General features: G+C 37.1%; 1 protein-coding gene across 1 annotated transcript in view; it reads left to right on the top strand.

Annotated features, from left to right (window-relative positions):
* Nucleotides 1-8,523: 8,523 nt before the first annotated feature.
* Nucleotides 8,524-22,798, top strand: part of chl1b (cell adhesion molecule L1-like b) — a 92,386-nt gene continuing 78,111 nt past the window's right edge. Inside the window, exon 1 of the mRNA XM_059570609.1 lies at nt 8,524-8,758. The gene's annotated coding sequence lies outside the window, so the exon portion shown is untranslated. The remainder of the gene's footprint in view (nt 8,759-22,798) is intronic.

Genomic DNA, 22,798 nt, shown 5'->3' with positions numbered 1-22,798 from the left:
TTATGCATGCATGAGCTTTAAAAAAAAATTCTTTGCATTGTACAGATACATCAGGAGTATTTTATAAGACTTATCAAAGTCATATTTTTAGAGACATTTCCATCTCTCAAGCTGCCTGTCCTCTCCTCTTCATTGCTTCATTTCCATTTAATGATTCTTTGAAAGCATATAATTAAGTTCTTCATCAACACCACAGATCTCTCCAGGGTCTGCACATCTTTTGTCCACTGTGGAATTGGAAAATGCCTTTCCATGTTGCTATCCACACAATTTAATTACAAGCTGACCACCAGTTATGGCCCCTGCTTCAGCTGATGAGGTTGTCCAATAGGATCCAGGCTGGAAAAATCCACGTCTTCCAGTGACATTTGCTTAGGTTTCGGAGGGGGGAGGATTACAGGAAGGAACATATGAAATGGTGATAAAGGTATTATGTGGTTATTAAGAGAACCTCTAGTCAATAGCCTGCCATATAAGAATCTCATAATCTGGCTGTAATCATATGAGTATGCTGGAGCAAAAGGACATTACATGGTGTTTCAGCAGGAAGATGATGTCAAATGATTGTGTGGTATGAAAAACTGTTATTTTGGTTTGCAATTTTTCATTTTTTTCAGTAAACATGGACACATCCCAATATTTTGAAGTAGAATGTTTGACAGTATGTGTCTTTTTGTTTTTGTCTTTTTGTGTCTCCAGGTAATGGAGGATTTGACATCCACCATGGGAACAAACATGCTTTTAGCCTGATGAATCACAAATCCAGCCTTGATATGCCTCATGCACAGAGGGAATGAGAGGAAGAGATCATAGGTCTACTTAAAACCCTTCAAAGCTTCCTAATAGCAGATGAAAACAATACAGTAATCGCTTTTGCAAACCAGAAATGCATGTGCAGTTGAGAGCCAAAGATTCGTGATCATTTGTTAATTATTTGTGTAAAGACTCATGCACAAAAAAATCAGTCCTGTGTGTTTGGATTACTGGATTTATAGATACAAGAGGCTATTGTAATTGTGTTTTTTTTTTTTTTTTTTTACTCATGCAGTGCAACACATCTCTTTCGCATAGAGTTGATCTGGTTGTTGATTGTGGCCTGTGAAATGTTGGTTCACTCCTCTTCAATGGCTTTGTGAAGTTGCTGAATACTGGCAGGAATTGGAACACGTGGTCGTATACGCCGATCCAGGGCATCCCAAACATGCTCAGTGGGTGAATTCCAGGAATTGTGTACAGATCCTTGCAACATGGGGCCATGAATTATCATGCTGCAACATGAGGTGATGGTCGTGGATGAATGGCATAACAATGGGCCTCAAATGCCATCAATAAAATGCACCTGGGCCACTCGATCCACAACGTTGATATCAGCAAACATCTCTGCAAAGGAGAAGTGCCCACCAGTGGCGGCTCCAGACAATTTTGATTAGGGGGCAATGGGGGGTCCTGGGCCCGGTTCCCCAAAACGTTCTTATCGCTTAGTAGTTCTTTACCTATTCCTTAACCTCTCTCTTAACCTTATGGCACGGTTCCCGACACGTTCGTACGCTAAGTATATCTTCTGTAAGTCACACTTTCGTAAGGTTGGTCTGGACCATTCGTAGCTCTCTCTTAGCGTTATTTGAGCTCATGACGCTACTGTACAGCAGTATTTAGAAACCAGCGCAGCGAAGTACAAGTCAAACTATGGTATGTTGACAATTTTGTGGCTCAACAATGATTTTCTGTTATTTTTTAAGACTCATAATATATTATGTTCGCAATGGATACAGGCCTATTTATGAAGTTGACTTTATGTGGTTACAGAACTAATAAGGTGGTAATTAGCCTAGGCTTTTTCGTAATGTAATTAAAGCGAATTGGCAATCATTTTTTTGATAATTAAAATCTGGCAAACAATTTGGCTCTAAATGGCTAAGATCTTTAAATAGGTAAGCATGGTGGTGTCCAGTAAGCGACCAACTATGGCAGCGATCCAACGTGTTCTTGTATTGAATCAAAGACGGAGCCGGACTCGGAGCCGGACTCGGAGCCGTTTAGTCCATGTCAGTTTTTTTATTCGGCAAAACTTAAGCCCTTTTGACATTTTGCCTGACGTGGCTATATTAAAAAAAATCCCCTCCCAAGACAACTCATTGTGGAGCAGCTGGACCTTCCCAGACCTGCGCTGGCCAGGCTAACGCGGCGGAATTCTGCTTTAAGCCCTGAAGCCCAGAGCTACTTTTTTTTTTTTTTCTTTTTTTTCTTTTTTTTTTTTGCTACAGAGAGATTCATCGAGGTCGTGGGAGAGGGCTACAGCCTAATAAAGACCTCTGTGTGGAAGTGCGTCCACACTGTCACCAACGCCCTTCTGCGCCATGCCGGGGATTGCATCCTGGTGGATGGCACTCATCCCTATCGCCAATCCATCAGTGATTGATCAGGCGTAGGCTACTTATCGCGAAAGGAAGACGCGGCCATAAATGTGCAGGTTATAGTGGACCATAGGGGTGTGATATCTGACCTGGTGGCAAGGTCCAGCAACACTTCAAGTTCCTCTGACGAGAGGCTTGATGCCCTTTTTTACGTTGCTTCCCCAGCATATTTTGTATCTAACTCTCTCTCTCTCTCTCTCTCTCTCTCTGTTCATTGTAGATAGGTTGCTTTTTATTAAAAACATAAACCAATTGCAATCAATACCGCATTAAACAGAAGTAACTGCAGCTGCTTGCCAATCAATTCTAATTGTAAAGTACCTTGCCATTAATATAAAAGTGTATTATATAATTTTTAGAAGTCGTTAAACCCATGTCAAGAAGCGGCACAAGTGGCACAACGGGATGGATGATTAGCGAGGGATACCCGGTTTGTCTTACCGTCACAACATATCGTGTGAACATTACTGACCCTTTGATAATTTAATTTATAGTCTATATTTTACTGATAACTTAAACTATGTTAAAATAAATGTTACTGTAATAATTTGAGGAATGTTTCATTTGCATAGAACGTGTTGTCTTTCTTAACACTGTAATGCACCTTCGCGTAAAGTGGAAAATCGATTCATGAGCAATCGATGCCAACTAATTCAGCACCCTGATTTTGGACAGCGCTATTGTAACGTCGGACGTAAGAGGCAGCGTGCTAAGAAGCTTCCTAAGGGACACTTCGGGGAACACACTTAGAAACATCAACAAATTTGGTAAGATATATCTTTCGATGTCTTCTTAGCGCGCTAAGAGTGAACGTTATCGGGGAACCAGGCCCTGGTCATTTCAAGGGGGGTCTCATGAAAACCAACAAAAAATACAGTGGACACGGCTAATAACTCCATATTACTGCATCGACAATACATTTTGGTCCAAAATAGCAAAAACTATGACTTTATTCAGCATTGTCTTCTCTTCAGTGTCTGTTGTGTGAGATTTCAAAACACTGAAGTGTAGTGATATCCGGTTCACGAACGAATCATTCGATGTAACCGGATCTTCTTGAACCAGTTCACCAAATCGAACTGAATTGTTTGAAATGGTTCGCCTCTCCAATAATCATTAATCCACAAATGACTTAAGCGGTTAACTTTTTTAATGTGGCTGACACTCCCTCTGAACAGGGCCATGCAGAGACCTTTGGAGGGGCAGGTGCTCAAAGTATAAATCTCCTCATTTGATCTATTACTTTCCACTCTCTGTCCATCTAGGAACAAGGCTCAATTTACTATTTCAGCATTAATCTATTATTTTAACCAACACTACTACTCTTGCACCTAATTAATATGTCCACCTTAAATATTGATACAAAACCTTAAAAAACTGATACACTGGAATATAGTGATTAATATTATTATTACTCATGTAGTTGTCTAAAATTGAACACCTTTGCGATGTAAACAAATGACAGACTACATTTGTTATTCATATCCTTCACACTGCACTTTGATGTCAGGTCAGGTAAATTATGCATTTTTTATTGACATTGATATTTTTACATTTATTTCCAGAGAGATATTATTGAGTTTACAGGCTAAAGTGGTCTTGCTGTTGTAAACACTGTTGCTATTGTAGAAAAAAAATTTTTGCGTCACATTTAAAATATAATTATATTTTAATTCATTTCTGAATTGTTTTTATTTTTATAATGATAATTCAGAGAATGAGAAAATCTGAATAAGCCTTACCAGTGTTGTGATTATTATTTTTAAGGCACTCAACGTGGTAATAAATAAATAAGTACTGTAATATAATAAAAGTTTAGTCAAATAACATAAAAAGACCAGACCCCTCGATGCCTGTGAAACTTTTCTCCCTCAAACAACACGCTAGTGTTATTTCTACACTACAGGCTACACACAGCAATTTAAACAACATATCTGCATATTCTCACATCACATCGTTCTTGTAAAATAAAAATAAGTAAATAAACATCAAAATCACTTCGCTGAGAATGAAAAACCACTTACCAGCTGCCACGGTGTTGAAAACATAGACATGTATAGAAAGGCTAGATAGCTTACCGGCGCTGAGAGCCAATGGGACCCGACGACGTCACACGGCGGCCATCTTAGGACAGGACCGCTCGTCCAGTTATAACATTAAAGTCTATTGTGCATGTAGTGCTGAAATAACTATATTTTGCTCAATTTTCAACCGATTTTCAAACGGCTTGGTGTGTCATAAACTTCAGGGATGCGGCTATTTAACTGCATACTTGTGAAAAATTATAGCCACGGAGTTTATTAAGAAAATAGTATATTAAGTAGACTAGACAGGTAAAGTACTAGGTATACCCATACACACACACAGTAATGATGTCAATATTTATAAGGTACATGAAACATGAAATAGTGCAATTTAGTTTATTACTAATATTTACATTATTAAATACATGTGTAAATTTATGTATAATATAAATCTGTCTCAAGTTGCCATTCTGTAAAATAAAGAGAAAAGAGATGGGTCTTTGTTTTTTGTTTTTTTACTTAGGTCCAAAGGCACACAATTAGAAAAAACTTACAAAAAAAATATACAAAATATACAAAAAAAAAAAAAAAAAACCATTAAGACACAATTGGACACAAAACTCTTTCCATCAATACAATATAATCAATACAGCTCCCTCCCTCTCCTCCTCTCATTTTCCACAAGCGTAATCAGAAGTTCTGTAAACAAAAAACCAACAAAGTAATCCAAATGTAAAGATGTTTTTAAGAAACCAAACCACTTGGAAATCATGTGTAACTCAAAGCTATGTTGAAACGAAAGACTAACCCTGTTTCTCAAAACGTGAAGCTACAATTTAAACATCGGCATCAGCACAAATCATAGCCACGTTAATAAGGTTTGTAATAAACCAAACCGTTTGTAAATCCGTCAAGAATTCAGCAAGTTACGAGCATTTTAGTTGGCGTATGTCACTCACCTTCCGTCCACAGCAGCAGGGAGCAGCAGCGCAGTCTCCTGACCTAAGATGGCCGCCAAGTGACGACACAGCTGACTCCGCCTTGAGCCATCTAGCCTTTCTATACATGTCTATGGTTGAAAATATCCTCTAACAATTAAAAAATGCGCGTGCTGCGTGAGGAATCGTCCCGGTCTGATGAGGTTGTCGCCGTCAGGTGAAAGGTCATCATGTTGGTCATTTTATTTACGGCTAAATTATTATTAATAAATTGTACTAATATTATGATTGGGTGTGGCAGGTATTCACAAAAGGGTATGTTATTACAAAAAAAATTCGAGAAAATTTTGCTTCGACTTAAGGGGCAAAGGAGCAGTGCTCAAGTGAACCGGTTCTTTCGGACAATTGGATCAAATAAACCAGTTAAAAAAAAAAACGGTTCACCGGTTCTTTTGCGCTCGATGTAATGTCATTGGCGATGACTGCCCCTCATTCAAGCTTTCGGTTTACCCGCGCTTATAACATTAGCACATAATCAGTTCAGAATAACTCACTAACACAGATTTAGACAGATTTGTGCACAATATTTGAGAGAATTATGTCATTAATGAACATAGAAAAAGACTTAGATCTTTGAGTTCAGCTCATGAAAAATGGGGGAGGGGGGGGGGCAAAAACAAAAGTGTTGCGTTTATAATTGTGTTCAGTATATATATATATATATATATATATATATATATATATATATATATATATATATATATATATATATATATATATATATATATATATATATATATATACATACAGGTGCTGGTCATATAATTAGAATATCATCAAAAAGTTATTTCACTAATTAGATTCAAAAAGTGAAACTTGTATATTATATTCATTCATTACATACAGGCTGATATATTTCAAATGTTTATTTCTTTTAATTTTGATGATTATAACTGACAACTAAGGAAATCCCAAATTCAATATCTCAGAAAATTACTTTAGACCAATTCAAAGAAAGGATTTTTAGAAATCTTGGCCAACTGAAAAGTATGAGCATGTACAGCACTCAATACTTAGTTGGGCCTCCTTTTGCCTGAATTACTGCAGCAATGCGGCGTGGCATGGAGTCGATCAGTCTGTGGCACTGAGAGCCCAGGTTGCTCTGATAGTGGCCTTCAGCTCTTCTGCATTCTTGGGTCTGGCATATCGCATCTTCCTCTTCACAAAATGTATTGCTAAAATTCCTTTCTTAAATCAAATAAATTTTGCTATTGTATACAAATGATTGTAACTATCAGGAAAATATGTTTAACTAGGTTAAATCTTAATTTAGGTTGTTTGTTTGATTTAGGGCTTTACTCCCGTTAAAATAGTAAAATACTGCAGTCTAATTACAGTTACTTCCAGGGTCACATAACCATCTTTAAAGTCCAGCATTTTCTTTATACCTCAGATGGAAATGCATATTCAGACCTAGCATACGGTCAGCAGACCGCAAACAGGCTGCATATTTATTTCCACATCATTTCTTCTCATTACACAGTTCTTAGGATGTCAGTGGAGCCCTTTCTGCTCCATTGATACACCAGTGTGTGAGAGAGAGAGAGGGAGAGGCGAGATAAAAGGTATTATTGTGTTAAGGTTGAACTGGTGAACTCTGGTAGACACTTTTGAAAGAGGTTGTAAGTATTTGCTAGCCAAGCGATGATTGTACATTTCTCCATTTGGCACTGGAAAAATCTCTAAAAGAAAAATATCTGAAGAAAAACAATTGATGTTTGAATTTGGCAGTTGATACTGGAATAGTAGAAAACAGATATGTTAATAGTACAATATAAATGTTTGTCTCATATGCTGTATAACAGTATTTCAGGTTGCCCATTTTACTTTACACACCCTCTGAATCCACAGCGATATTCACATCGCAATTAAGCTTGACTGACTAAAATTGTTCTGAGATACTATTACCAATCTGCTTCCAGCTTAGCAACATGTTCTGCTACACTGGCCATAAGTCAGTGCTTCTCCCCTAACCTTTTAGTCATCACATGTCTGATACTCATCACTATAGATTGGTGTAGTGCAAGCACTTTCCTGCCCCTGCAGTAGATGCTTAGATGTGACAGGTGTCCGCCGGCTGACAATAAATCAATTTGGATTTAAGAGAGAACCTACTGAGGAGCAGCAGGCCTCATAAAACGATCCAATTACATTTTGTGCTGGGTGAATCTATGATCTTGTAAGCCTCTCAATTAGATTACATTGGCCCAAATTAGATTAGTTTAGATTTTCGCTGGTCACTTGCTGCCTTTGAGGGGATACAGCAGAATGAGTTAGGCACTCGTTTACCAGTTTAGCAGGTATGAATTTCCTCTGTTAATTCTGATGTGTTGGCTAAAATAAATAAACTCAACTAAATGGGTTCAATTGGGATATAACTGACAAAAGCTGTCAACACCAGGGATGGCAAGGAAAACTTATGGGCCGTGGCTTATAGATACACATTTTAGACATTTATCTATTCTGTATATATATATATATATATATATATATATATATTTAACCTCAGCATGCCCCCTTTTATGTGTGTGTGTGTGTGTGTGTGTGTGTGTGTGTGTGTGTGTGGACTTTCTTCACTGTATATAACCTTAAAATCATGATCACTAAAGTGCATATTTCCGTGACAATGTAGAAATGTTAAGGCACACTAGACATAATCCAGAAGCCACCGATTGTGCTGCTGTCAAGGTGCTGAAAACACAACAGGGGCTAAATATATTTTTTTAAGTCCATTACATTAACATAACAGTCTTGCTGGTCTTAGCTGGTTTAAACAGGTCTCCCAGCTCATTCAAGCTGGTCTTCAGGCTCTCCCAGTCTGAAAAGCCCCTCTAAAACCAGCCAAACAGCTACTGTAAGAGCAAAAAACTGGCTTGGTTTAAACTGTTGTGTTTGTTTTTATTTATTTTATTTTTTTTAAGAAAATCATAAAAGTGTATATATTTATACTTATCATAACTGTAATACTTGTTTAACACAAAAGTGAGGAAAGTGGAGCATTATATAGTGATTCAGTTTACTATTAATACCCCTCAGCTTTCTGAGAAATTCATAGTCAATTGGCATATTGTTGGTGAGTAGAGTCACTGTCATTGAGGAAGGGGGTGTGTTAACCCCGGTCACAATGTAGCGAAGTTGTGGAGGGTGTTCTCGGTTGCCATGGATTTGTAAAAGCTATTGACTGCGTTCTGCCTTTCACTGAACGTATTTGTAAGAGAAACGCACCACTGAAGGGAAAGCATCATCGCTCGTGACATTCCGCTGTCGAGCGCTGAATAACAGCTCGAGCTCTGCGCACTTCTCACACCAACTACAGCGAAAGGTAAGCAATTCTTTATTATTATTTTTGGCGAGGAGAGGTGTTACCCTCGACATGTCGTAGGATTCGTGTGTTTTAACACTTTGAAAACCTGTTATGGGATGTATGAGAGTTGTAAAGCTCAACTGACAGGTGAAATCAAACCCGGTTATTTCCTATTCCGACGAATAGTGTACTTTTTTACCTAATGTGTGCTTTCACTGATATTAAGGAAGTTTAAATGATGCAGATATGGAGACAGAACTATGTTTGTTAAGTCTGGCATCGTTTCAGAGTAGGTAGGTTATTATATTAACAACCGCATCACATGTATTAAAGATCGATTTAAGTGGCCACATGCACATTGTATATTGGAATTTTTTTTTTTTTTTTTTTTTTTTGCTAAAGATGTTAGATTTGCAACCCTTTTTTCTCCTGGTTAATAGCATAAAAGTGTATCAGTGGCATTTTGCTGTCATGAGACTTAAAGATGTAGTAAAATCTGTGAATCTATTATTGATACTGGCTTGCAGTTCTATGCAGCAGTACATGTAGTACTTTCATTGCACTTGTGGTGCTTTAAGCATATTGTGCTCTTGAAAACATGCCCTTGGTAGCCCTTGACATCCTTACCACCAACATTAGATCTTGAATAGATGCTAATTTTCCTCTACAGGATTGATCTCTCGTGTGTTTGGAGTGCTTGGCTTGCTCTTGGGTTCTCACTGAACCCCAGGCTATGTGGTCTTAAAATAAACGTTTCGGTTAAAAGGAAAAGGAGCTTTAGAGGAAGCTGGTGAAGTTCCACAGTGTATTTTCTATTCTCCAGTTGAGAAAATCATATTGCAGTGGCATATGGTGAGCTTTTGAAACGAAGAGGCAAAGTCCCATTCTTCCATTGATGGATGTTTTAGGTTTAAATTCATGTTCCATTTGATGGTGAAATTTTTTCCAGGTTAATGAAACAAGCTATGAAAGAACATTTATATTACATTATACTATAAAACAATTAGCTTTTTTGAATGAATAGTCATCAAACCCTCAGCAGGTGGATGCCATTTATATATTAAGTAATTGCAGGTAAATTTTGATTCAGATGTGACCAAAAGTGAAGATTTGAAGTCTGAGTGGGTAAGTTGAATTCTTTTTCTATTTTAACCAGTTCCAGGATGATTTGCACACCTTTTTTGAAAATCATAGGCAGGTATTATTAAGCTGACAGTGTGATTAATAACCAGCCCTCTCTTGTAACTTTTCACCTGTATCCATAAACTTTTTCCATTGGTTAGCCATTTTTATCAGATTATTTTAGAGAAGGCAACGCTACATTTTCTTCCTTTGAGAAAACCCTGATGTACTGGTATTTTCAAGAACACAGAAACTAATATGTTGATTGAAAGAACTTATAGGCTGATGTAACATCAAAACCATTGAAGAACCTTTAATTTTAAGAATTTAGTTATACAAAATTCATTTACATAACATGTAGGCTTTGTGAACTCCGTAAGAACTGTAGGCTCTTTAATGTAAAACATATTGAATGCTGCCCTCAGAGTTGAATTCTGATGTGATTATGAAGCCTTTCCTTTATGAAAATCAGATTCTTTCTAAATCTCTGTCATGACAGCAAGATAAGTTACTCTACTGTAATGAAAACAATTAAAGTCACATTAGAGACAGAAGGCAGCCTAGCGTGCTTTGAGACTTCACGAGTGAATTCGGTAGGATGAATTAGCACGATGATTGGTTTCTTCTTCGGTCCACAGTAAGAGTGTGGAAATGCCAGATAATAAATGAGTTGGATGTTCCTCCACTGAGACAGTGGCTGTGATTTGCTACTAATGAGTGGTGGCAGAGGAATGAACATTGTGCTCATCTGAGCTTGTGAAAACATCATAGATTGCTGGTTTTCTATTAAGCATTTTTAAAATCCTACTTCGAGGAACAATAGGCCTCATTTATTTCAAATTCAAATCTTGCTTATGTATGATATCCAGTAGGGCTGATAATCATTATTATGCAACAGTTAACCTGAAAAAATTGGGTTAGGTCAAAAATGTGTGTGTTTACTACTAAATTATAAATCATTAGACCTGCACATAGTTTGAAAGCATTATGATTCATTATATGAAAGATGTATTGCAATAACAAAGTTCAGTGCACTTTATAGCAACAAAGTTCAAGGTTTCAGAGCTCATAAAAAGTTATAATGAACATTATCAACAATTTGAACCAATGGGTGATGTTTCTTTTTGGATTTGATGACAAATAACTATTACCATTTAAGCAATTCAAATTTTAATGGAAAGTCGATTAAATGGTTTTATGTTCATACCGTCTTATGTAAGTTTAAACTGGAATTCTTTCATGGCATAATGGCCATTTATTTGCCAAATTCTGCCAATTGAGGCCACTGTGAGGAAAGTGGGGCAAATTCCTCTCACCAACAGTCCACAAATAGAACAATGCAGGACACCACCATTTTTCTGTGCCTATCAGATCCCTGCCATCCAATAAAATTATTTTCTATGCGTACAGTTTATGTGAGGATCAAGTAGTGTCGCTTATTGAGGAGAGGTGTGCTGTTTTCTAAACATTCAGATTTATGATTTAATCTGGCGGATGATAAAATTACTAGAGCAGAAGGTACTTAAGGATTTCTAGGGACAAGAACACCTTAGGAACTGCATAGGAACCACCCTAGTTTCATGCTAGCGGTCTTGTGGTCAAGCACCAGAAATCTAGTTCTTTATACTCTTTGAGGATCACTGTAAATCGATGTGTGATAAGACCTTTTTCTCTTTCATAATATACTTTTATCTTATTAAAAGGTTTCAAAAACAATCCAGAATTCATTTTGTGTTGGAGATAACCTCTATGGCGAAGCACAGTGTAGGCTAACTGATTTTCGCTGTGGATTCGAACCATTGCAGGCAGATGTGCAACCTACAGCAAGGCCTCTCATCTCCATGTGTGATGCCATATTCACTCAGACATACAAATTCAATTGAGGAACACCTGCGCCCTAAGCTAAAAAATATGCTGCATCTCGCTTTTCATTTTCATGCCAGCTTAATGCAGGCGCCAAAGTTTTCTAAAGCAGAACGACACTAAATAAATAAAAAAATGAATGAGGGTGGCATGCCTGAAAAGAAGCGCAGATATGATGTGAATCCATGTGAAAGAGAATGTGAGAGCTTTTTAGTCTGGTTTGCAAATGTAACATTACTGGAAATGTCACAGAGTTGACATTTGCAAACTGGATTTGATCAATAATTTTTCTCAAGGACTAAGTTAGAGACTATTGTTGTTAAGCTAAACATAGAAAGCATAGTTCAATAAAAAAAATAACATTCTGTCATTAATTATTTATCCTCCATAATAAACCTGTATGACTTTGAGCATATATTGGATATATATATATATATATATATATATATATATATATATATATATAATTTTACTAATTCTTTTTTTTCATTTTATAATGCCATTACTACACATTTTAAATATTTTATATACAATAATTACAAATATATAATATTAAAAATGTATTTTAGCAATGATATTACAATATTCTATATATTTATTATAGTGCTTTTTTGTACTTTAGATTTTGGTTTAAGCAGAAAAGAGAAAGTCTTAAATATCTGAAACAACATGAGGGTCATAAATTGTGTCAGAATTTTTTTTTATATTTTTGTGAACTGTCCTTTTTATAATAAGAACACTTTGGACCCATGCTATAATTAAAGGAACACTCCACTAATTTTGAAAATAGGCTCATATTCCAATTCCCATATAGTTAGTCTCACATAGCCAGACCTTCAGACTGAAGGTCTGGAATCTATGGCAGCTTTCATTGGCCAAGACCCACCCATGAAGCCGTTTGACCGACATGTCAAAAAACCAATCACAGTTCGTTTCATTCATCATCACGTTTCGGGGTGCAGAAATGTTGTCACAATAACAGACCATTGTGTAAAACTCTCTGACATATTTTAAAGATTATATATTTATTACATTGAATATTTCACATACTTTTGAGATTCCAGCGTTTAGTTGATCCTGATACGCACTCGTCGTCAGTTGTAAGCGCGAAGGATTTCTTCTTTCATGGGGAGGTTTGGCGCCACGGTATCTTTGTTTCCAGGTGGAATGTTAAAGAACGCGACACACACGTCTCACGGAAATCCTGTAGAATTCAAAGAAATCCGATGACGACTTCGACACTCCTGAAGTGTTTCCACTTTTGTGTCCCATATGCATCAGATGTTTAGCCAACAGTCCGTGTGCATGACGTCTGAGGCTGAGACTACCCTAGAGTTAAACAGTTCAGTTTTACTTTTTTCTAATCCATTCAGCCGATCTCCTGGTCTGGTGGTAGCACTTTAGCTGTAGCTTAGTGTAGATCACTGAATCTGATTAGACCTTTAGCATCTCGGTCAAAAATGACCAATGACTTTCTATATTTTTCCTATTTAAAACTTGACTCTTCTGTAGTTACATCGTGTAGGCAACTGTTGGAAGTTAGCTGGCCCTACGTAAAATCATTGCACTTGCTGCACCTGTGGTATGGCAGCAAAGATCCTTGATTATTACGCCAGAATGAGAGTATATTTCCTAGCTATATCAATATTATATATAATATTTTATCTCACAACTGTTGTAATTATGGCTTTGGTGAATTGTGCTTCTGAAATGGAAGGCTACATCCTAAAATTCAAATGATCAGTACAGATCATTTTCTTTCTGTTTATTTTTGTAAATTTAAATGTGTGCAGCCTTTGTTGGATGTAGCCTTCCATTTGAAAGACTCCCATAGATAAGCTTTGTTGAACTGAAAAAGACTCTGAATGAGGAGTCGATTCCCCTTGATGGGGGACCTTTGGAATCGACTCTCGATTCCCAACGCCTCAGAATCGATTCTTTTTGGAATCGATTCTCAGCTCTAGTAGCCAGTGCAAATTGATAAACAGAGGTGTTACGTGTATTCTTTTCGGCTCATTAAAAATTAATCTTGCAGCCGCGTTCTGGATTAATTGTAAAAGTTTGATAGAACTGGCTGTAAGACCTGCTAAGAGAGAGTTGCAATAGTTTCTCTCCCTTTCTCCGTCTCACTTGCCTGTTTCTCTCCCTTTCTCTGTCTCACTCATCTTTTTCTCAACTTTCTCTGTCTCACTCGCCTGTTTCTCTCTGTTTTCTACATGTATGGCTATATTTCTACTGTCTTTTAATGTGTAATTTGGCTCTAGTCTAATTCTCTCATCTGTTTGCACTGAAGACGACTCACGATCATGTTTTCCGCCTGGAATGCATAGGGTTGATTGGATGAGTGGTATCACCTGGGATGGCTTAACTCGCATGCAATTGGTCTATGCTTTTCCTCTACCCCTACCGTAAAGACAACAAAAGCTGTGCCGGATTAAATATAAGCGCTCTATCAGGTTTTAAATCATGTAGGTCCAGGTCCGTAAGGGACGGCTTCCGGGTCCAGACCCGGACTGCGGTCCGCCTGTTAGTGACCTATGATCTATGCTAAGCTACAGCCAAAGTGCTACCGCCAGACACCGATATTGGCTGAATGGATTCTAAAATGATTAAACTCAACTGTTAAACTCTGTGGGATTTGGAAAATGAACCTATTTTCAAAAATAGTGGAGTGTTCCTTTAAGCCTTTGCTTAAGGTCTTTTATTACATTAAATTACAATATAAGCTTTACTTGTCATTTCTGAAGACATTCCTCACAGTGGCAGCACCAATAGAATTTTTTTTTCATGATTACTAGCCTGAAGTCTCTGAGATCCACTTATTTTTTTTATTAAATTATTTTCTCTGAAGGAGAGAGCAGTGCCTGCGTGTTTGTGTGTAGCCTGTGTATCCTGTGGTTTTGAATGTGTGTGTGAAATTGATCAATTCTGTCTGTTCAGCATTGGGGGAGGGGAATAACGGGTAGCCGTAGAAACGATGCGGTGATTATAGTGATGGAGATTCTCCCCCAAACCTTATTTAACAGGCTGGTTGTCATTGGAGTTGCTCGGTCACCGTCATTAGTTACACCAAAAGGAGAATTTAAATGATGAGGTAATACTGAAGGACAAACCTGAAAAGAAGGTCAGTCTTATCAGACATGTTCAGGGTTCCCTTTATCCATCCTTTCCCAAGAGGCAAACAGAAAGCAGCAAGAACGCCAGGCCGGTACATTTTGCAAATGCCTAAGGCAGTAGAAAAAACACAGTTTCTGTATGATTCATCTAGCGTTAGATGTTGTTTGATCATTCAGTATTTTTTTGGATCTTGAAGCACTGGATCGTTAACTATTGGAGTTAACAGTTTGTTTTTTATGATTTTGAGAAAATGCCCTTTGGCTGTTTGTGTATTTGAGGTAATATAATGCTCACAGACTATATTTTAGAGAGGCACCATTCTTTTTAGTTTGAAGTCAACATAAAATTATAATCAACCCTGTTTACCTCTCTTTAATGCAAGTTCCTGGTCTTATTGTCCATCATAATTTAATCATAAAAGACTATAATCATAATTTTCAAAATGTAACAATTACTTTTCCTTTTTTACATTAATACTAGCAAAATTCCAAATAGAGTGCTGCAGCTATGATGTCAAAACCCGGAAGACTAATTTGCCATAGGTTCCCTCAAGATTTTTGTAGGGATTTTTATAATGGGCTGTTTCAATTTATGAATAAATCAAGGTCTGTGGAAAATATAAACTGACAATACTTGGATATTTTTAAAATTACACACACCTAAACTGAAAATGTAAATATTGAAGCAGTTATGTTATTTTTGTTTTTTAATGTCTGTTTATAATAATAAGTTTAGGGCTGAAACGATTTCTCGAGTAACTCGAGTAACTTGATTACAAAAAATGATCAAGGCAAATTCCTCTGCTTCGAAGCCTCTTTTAATTTATTTTAAATCTCATGTCAGGTTCCTCTTCAGGAACTCGAGCTGCGTCAAGCGCTTTGGGGAAACGCCTTTGGCAAGATCAACTCTGAATATTGTGTGCAATCTGTTCAATGGAAGGGCGTGACGTCACGGGCGGGGTGACGTAGCGACCAGGAAGCTATAAAGGCACCTGCCACGCAGCTGACTTCAGCTTCGCGTCTTTCAGCAAGCGCTCTGTGTGCATGTCTAAAGTCTGTCTTGTGAGTCTTATTTATTGTTGTCTGTCCCAATAAACAACATAATGCCAAAGAGCAAAGCAAAGACACGACACTAACGTCTCTAGGTTACGAATGTAACCCTAGTTCCTCGAAGGAACGAGACGCTGCATCGCAGAGCCATACTCCCGGCACCCCTGCCGGCGCTTGCTTCCCTACTCGAAGCTGAAGTCAGCTGCGTGGAAGGTGCCTTTATAGCTTCCTGGTCGCTACGTCACCCCGCCCGTGACATCACGCCCTTCCATTGAACAGATTGCACACAATATTCAGAGTTGATCTTGCCAAAGGCGTTTCCCCAAAGCGCTTGACGCAGCTCGAGTTCCTGAAGAGGAACTAGGGTTACATTCTCAACCTAGAGACGTTCTTCCGCAATGATGTTTTTTAATGTGACACAACGCGTTTACGTCACCCACAAAGCGGAAGGAGACATAAGCGCTGCGTCGGAAATCGCATACTGCAAGGAGTCAGCAGTGTTTTGATTTGAGGGCGCGTGCAGGCTTAAAGAGAACGTCGTGGCATGTGTCCATTGCAAGCTAGAACTGGCATATAGGGCCCTATGATTTCCGCAATGCAGAAAACGCGGAAGGAATTGCGGAATCCAGTCATTAAAATGTAATTTACAGTTTAACACGGAATGGCATGGAATTTGCCAAATTTTTTATGAATTAATCAAAAATAGGTCATTGTACTTACATCAAATCACGATATGGACTAATATCTGCAAATATTAACTATTTAAATATGAATCCTGCATGTTCTGCGTGTCTCTGTTAAAGGCAGGGTAGGTAATACATTTATAAACAACTTTCTTCCAAATTTGTTTAAACTTTCTGTATATATCAATGCATAATTAAAATGTAAGTACTCTGATAAAAAGAGTATAAAAATCGAGTGACTCTAGACCGTTTAATCTGTATTAAACACAGCTCATTATTTCCATTTCGGGACGAAACATAGGATTGGCTTAGGCGACTGTCACTCTCTCGCAACCATGGCAACCACCCTTTTGCCACACATGACCTGCCCACTTGCGCGTGCACGTTTGATTTGAGGAATTCAACAGGCACAGTACCAGCCTATGCAGTTAGTGAAGGCAAACCAGGCAAAAAAAGGAAGACAGTAACAGTACAAGAAAAGGCAATGAACAAAAAGTCTTTGGATAAACAAAGAAATAAAACGCGAGTTAAAATCGGCGTGGCTTTCCAGCGATGGCGAGAACTGAGGGAACTCAAGGGGCTGAAAAGTGACTCCTTGATGGCTTTATTTCTGCTGGACAGGTAAATCTTTCTTTTTGTATTTTGATCATACATATTTTTTTCATGAAGCATGTGTCATTAACACACGTAGCTGCGTAATATAGCTAACATAACATTACTTAGCGAGCCGTAGTAGAGGCTTTGGAAGGAGCCCAGAAGGGAGGGGGTGGAGTGAATGGAAATAATGAGCTGTCTTTAAAACAGTCGTGAGAGGTCTACAGACACTCGATTTTTATACTTTCTTTTTCAGAGTACTTACATTTTAATTATGTATTGATATATAAATAAAGTTTAAACAAATTTGGAAAAAAAGTTTTTTATACATTTTTTTACTTAACCTGCCTTTAATGAATGGCGCAGAAGCGTGACTTCCTTTATCACACACACTGAAGCGTGCATGACAATCGCGGTAATTTCAGCGTCTGCTGTCTCACTAAATAAGGACCTTAACACATGAACAACATCTCCAGAACTGCTCTGACAGTCACTTCATGAGCATTTGACCGTTTGATTTGAGTAAAACTAGCGTCACATCACATACACATTTTATCCGATTAATCGATGGAATTTTTGGTAGAATACTCGATTATTAAAATATTCGATAACTACAGCCCTAAATAAGTTACTACATAAGAATGTTTGGGTGTGAGTGTGTGCAGTTTATGTCGTACAACAAATCATCCAAGTATTGTCAAGTTATGTTGACTACAGAACTTAGTTTGCTCATGAATTTAAAAACCCAAATGAAATTCTCGAAGGAACAGGTGGCAAATTAGGTTTTTATTTTATTTTGCTATTTTCATGGCTTATTTATTCTAATGTGGAATTCCCATTATTCACTAATATCCAGTCAATTCTAGATAAATAAAGTCTCCCTGTATATTTTTTATCTGAAGATTCCATTTCATTCAGACTTATGTCACAAGTATGTTTCTTGTAATTTCAACTTTATATCTAGCAATTGTGCTTTTTAAGTCGTAGTGTAAATATATATCTCACATCAAGAATGTATTACTGATTTTAAATTTTTTTTTACAAATATTTTTTATGTGTTTGCCAACCATACCTCTCAACAGTATAATTTGAGTCAAGTAAAAAAAGAAAAGAAAAAAGAGATCCGCTCAGAATGAATAAAGGTAACAAAAAAGGCAATAGCTTCTTATTAATATCATGCCTTTGCATCCTTATTCATGTGTAACCTTATCAAGTTTGATTATAGGAAGTTAAAAGATCAGCATCTTTTTAAAAATTAAACATCACATTGTCGCACAGGGCTGCTAGGCAAAATAACGCAAGTGGTAACATTTCCTGCGGGTGCCCATCCCCCAGCATGCCTGTGGTCAGAGTCTGATCAATGGTCCTATCTCTTTCACAAATCTCCAATTCCACAGATGCACTTTAAATCTTATTCATGAGGCAGGACATATCAGTTAAACAACAGGAGATACGATTCAGAACTTTTCAAGACAGATCTCATACTGTGCCACAGGGTGCCGCATTAAAAAATCATGCTAGTATATGTCCCATAACATGGTGTGAAATATAGCATGCTCATGATGTCTACAATATAATGTTGCCTGTGATAGAGATATGAAACGCAAAGCATGTGACACTGATGGAATTTATACGAGCAAGACCCAAACTGTGAAGGGAGCAGATTATATAAATAAAGACAAAAAATAATAAAATGATGAATGAGCATTGGCCGCTTATAAAATAGCGACATCTTTGTCCCTGGGGTTCTCATAAAGGAGGTTGTGTTTCAGGGTATGGGCAAGCCTGGAAAGGCACTGCAAAGATGGAGAGGAGGGAAAGAAAGGATGCTAGAAAGAAAGGATGAAGGAGGATAGATGTGACAGCCATGGGGATCTAAAAGTTCATGGCAGTGAAAAGGCTCATTGTATCCGGGGACGTGATATGAAACATGCAGAGGTTTGCTTTTGCACCAGTTTGTCCCTCTCGCTGTGTAAACAAGGATGTACCAGTCACAGGACCTGCAAGAAGACCTTTAATGAAGAAATATTTAGCTCTTGCTTTAACAAGCTCCTTTATAAATTTAAATGGACAGTTCACCTCAAAAAGAAAATTCTGTCACGTTCTTCAAAACCTGTATGTTTTTTTTTCTTCTGTATAATACAAATAGAGATGTTTTAAAGTATTATTTTCCCATAATGACGCCAGATGAGAACCTGGTTACGACAGCATTTTAGTGCCACGTTGAAAAAATAAATAAATCTAAGATTACGAGATTAAATTCGTAATACATTATTTCGAGAATAAAGACAAAAATACGAGAATAAAGTCAAAATATTATGAGAATAAAGTCAAAATATTACGAGATTAATGTCGTAATACTACGAGAATAAAGTTGAAATATTTCGAGAATAAAATCAAAATATTATGAGATTAAAGTCGAAATATTATGAGAATAAATTTTCACATATTTGGAATTTTCACAAAGAAAACTGTTTAATTGTATTAATTGTTTTTACATAAATACAGTGAGCTCATCATTGAAGAGCTTGAAAAACACATTACTGTAAGACACATAATTTGTGTTTCACTATAAAACTGATTTTGAAAGCTGAGACATTAAAAGTAGGTGTATCAAAAGCACAAATCTTATTGCTATTGGGTGGCTGGCGCACTACAAATAAGGAATGCAATGGAATATATGAAATATTATTTCCAAGCATACTGTCCCTGCGAGTATGACACATGGTATGATTTCTGCTAATAATCCCACATATATTTGTAGTGTTTTTTTTTTTAGCGATAAATAAGAGAGCTACAGCGCCCCTGAAGGAATGTCGATTTTTGTGTGTGAGCTGATGTCAAGATAAAAAAGTTGTTCCAGTTCTGTCTGTTAATAAATATCATATTCTTGATATTAAGCTGTTTCTGCGAGTCCTTAAATCTGACTCTTCCTCATCCCTGTAAAATGATGTGGCTGCTCTGACGCAACAATATTCAAATCAATTCTAGTAGCCTGCAACTTCTCCCGGTGCTCTCAATCGTAAGTCACGTAATCTTAGATTTTTTTTTTTTCAACATGGACTTCTTTTGTGCACGCCGTCGTAGTTAAGAAATTTCATGTTTATTTATACACTGTATTTTAATGGAAATGCATTATTGTTTTCGTAATTGAAAGGCTGTTGCATTCCTAAACAGGAGCTGTCAATCTCCAAAATGAACAAAAAAGCAACTAATATAAGGAGTCAATACAATTCAAGATCTATAAGTCTTTTAAGTCTAAACAATAGCTTTTTAAGTAAACATAAAAAAGTAATTAATGGCTGAATCTTGTATACTATTCACTAATCGTTCATGCTGTTTTCTTCCATACGACTTCTTTTGTATTACAAGGAAGAAAGAAAGTACAGGTATATAGAATAACACAAGGATGACTAAATGAAGAATATGTAATTTTTTTTAAAGAATTAACCCTTTAAGCATGACTGCTAGGATTTAAATCCACAGATCAGCCAAACCTAAGCTAAATAATTTAGCAAGGACTTGTGGGTCATTAACTTGTTATATTGTTTGAGGTCAACCTTCATGCCAGAGCTAAGGACTTCAGCTTGTCTTGCATCACATTGTAAATCAGTTCTAATGGGTATGAACTCCATATGTGCACACATAAACAAAAACAAGACCAGCAGGTGCAGTCCCCATGTGAATTAAGCCATTTCTGCCTTCTCGAATGCCCACTTCTATTTGTTTAACATGCGCTATGGTTTTAACCAGCCTCTCTATACAGTATATCCAAATCGGAAACCATGTCTCTCAGAATGACAGAGTGTGACAGAGTTTTGCGAATGCAAAAAAAAAAAAAAAAAAAACACTATGCGCATACTAATATATGTGCGTGTCCTGCATAGAGAGAACATGTCTACTGGCTAAGAGTGGTAAAACGCTATTAGCCGGGCATCAGAGGGTTGATGAGCATTGATTAGAAAGAAGCATGGAAGGCATAATAAATGGCTCACAAAATAAACTTCAGTCTCTCAATGTGCACTTAAACCTTAAAGACACTGTTGCAAAGAAAAGCATCTTAAGGTAATTAGATTCTGCCTTTTATACGTAAAGTGTTGCACAAATCTCAACATATGGCCAAAGTTTGAGTGGAAATGTAATTGGATTTAACCCAACGCTAATCCAATTAGCTAGTTAAATTATCTAAATTACATTTGAATCATTTGGCTAACACTTATTGTAGATGTGAGAAGAATTTCCATCAGTCTTGAAAACATGATTAAACTAAATTGATCCCAGTAAAGTCATAAAAACATTATCTTGAATGTAAATTAGTGTTTTTAACCAGCCAACCAGAACATTTTGTCGGTAGCTATCGTTCTGTCTGTCTGTTGTTCTGTACATCTATCTATCTGATAAACATTAAAATCTGAAAGCTTTTAAAAGTAAAAAAAAAAAAACTTTCAAAAAAACGTTTTCTTTAATGTAAAAAAAAAAGCTTTTTCTAGTTACTAATTGCAGTTTTAACAATGTATTTTAATTACATTTAGTTTGAACTGCAATTCAACATCCTGTTTGAATCCTCAATTCTAATTTATTTCATAATTCAGGAATAGAATCGGAATTTAAAAGATATTCTTTATGTGACAAGTTTCTCTGGAAATTTACTGTGTTCTTCCTTGTTAGAACACCGTTTAATCTCTGACAAAGAGTTTGCAGAAGGATAAGACCATCTTTGTGTCTGTCCTTGGCACTGTGTGCACCTAATCTTGCTTAGGGCCAGAAACACAGTGATATTCAAGATCTCAATGTTCACATCCTGCAGGAACAGCAACTGTTGCACAAGAACACTGCCAAACCTATAATTCAACACTGCATTCTGGGACCAAAACACCATGTCCCTTACTGACCCTGCTGAGAGCCCACAGCCCTGTGACCTCATTACAATTTCTTCTGCAGGTCCCGGTGAAATCCCTTAAAACCAAGACAGCTTCCAATTTGTTCAATTTATCTTTGTATTTAGAGGGAATACAGATGTGCTGTTAGTTCCCATATGGGTGAATGGTCGCTAATTTGGAAAACCTTGGGAAATAAGGAAACTACATCCCATCCCTGTAGCTCAACTGGAGCTTGCTTGTTTTTAATACTCAAACTGATAAAATATCTATTTTTATGCATTTGATCAAAAGCATGTAACTAGGGCTGGGCGATATATCGAATATTAGCGATAACATCGGAATAATTTTGACGACGATGTACAATTTGAATATATCGGGAATATCGAATATTTCAAATTCAAGCATACTTTCCCAAAAGAACGCGCCGAATGTCCAAAAAAGGAACCTGTAACTGCTGACTGCTCTACGCCCCTCTACTACGAGAGCTGTAATGATAGCGGTTGCCAGATAACAAGAGTTTAAATCTCCGAATCAGAGCTCCACTGTTACAAGGATACATTTTCTGCCCGGTGTTTGCTTTATTTTAAGCAATCTGGCAACCATGCGCACGTGCTCACTCCTCATTGCGGAAGAGCCGCTGACGATAATCTGAAAACACTAACAAACTGGAATTGAGCGATCTAATGAAAGCGTCGTTCAGCCGGTCTGCGTTCTGTCGTGAGATCTCAACTGTATTGTTTGCATTTGTGA

This window comes from Carassius carassius, chromosome 17 (genome assembly GCF_963082965.1).
Source record: "Carassius carassius chromosome 17, fCarCar2.1, whole genome shotgun sequence".
Classification (NCBI taxonomy): Eukaryota; Metazoa; Chordata; class Actinopteri; order Cypriniformes; family Cyprinidae; genus Carassius; species Carassius carassius.
This window is presented reverse-complemented; position numbering and strand designations above follow the sequence as displayed.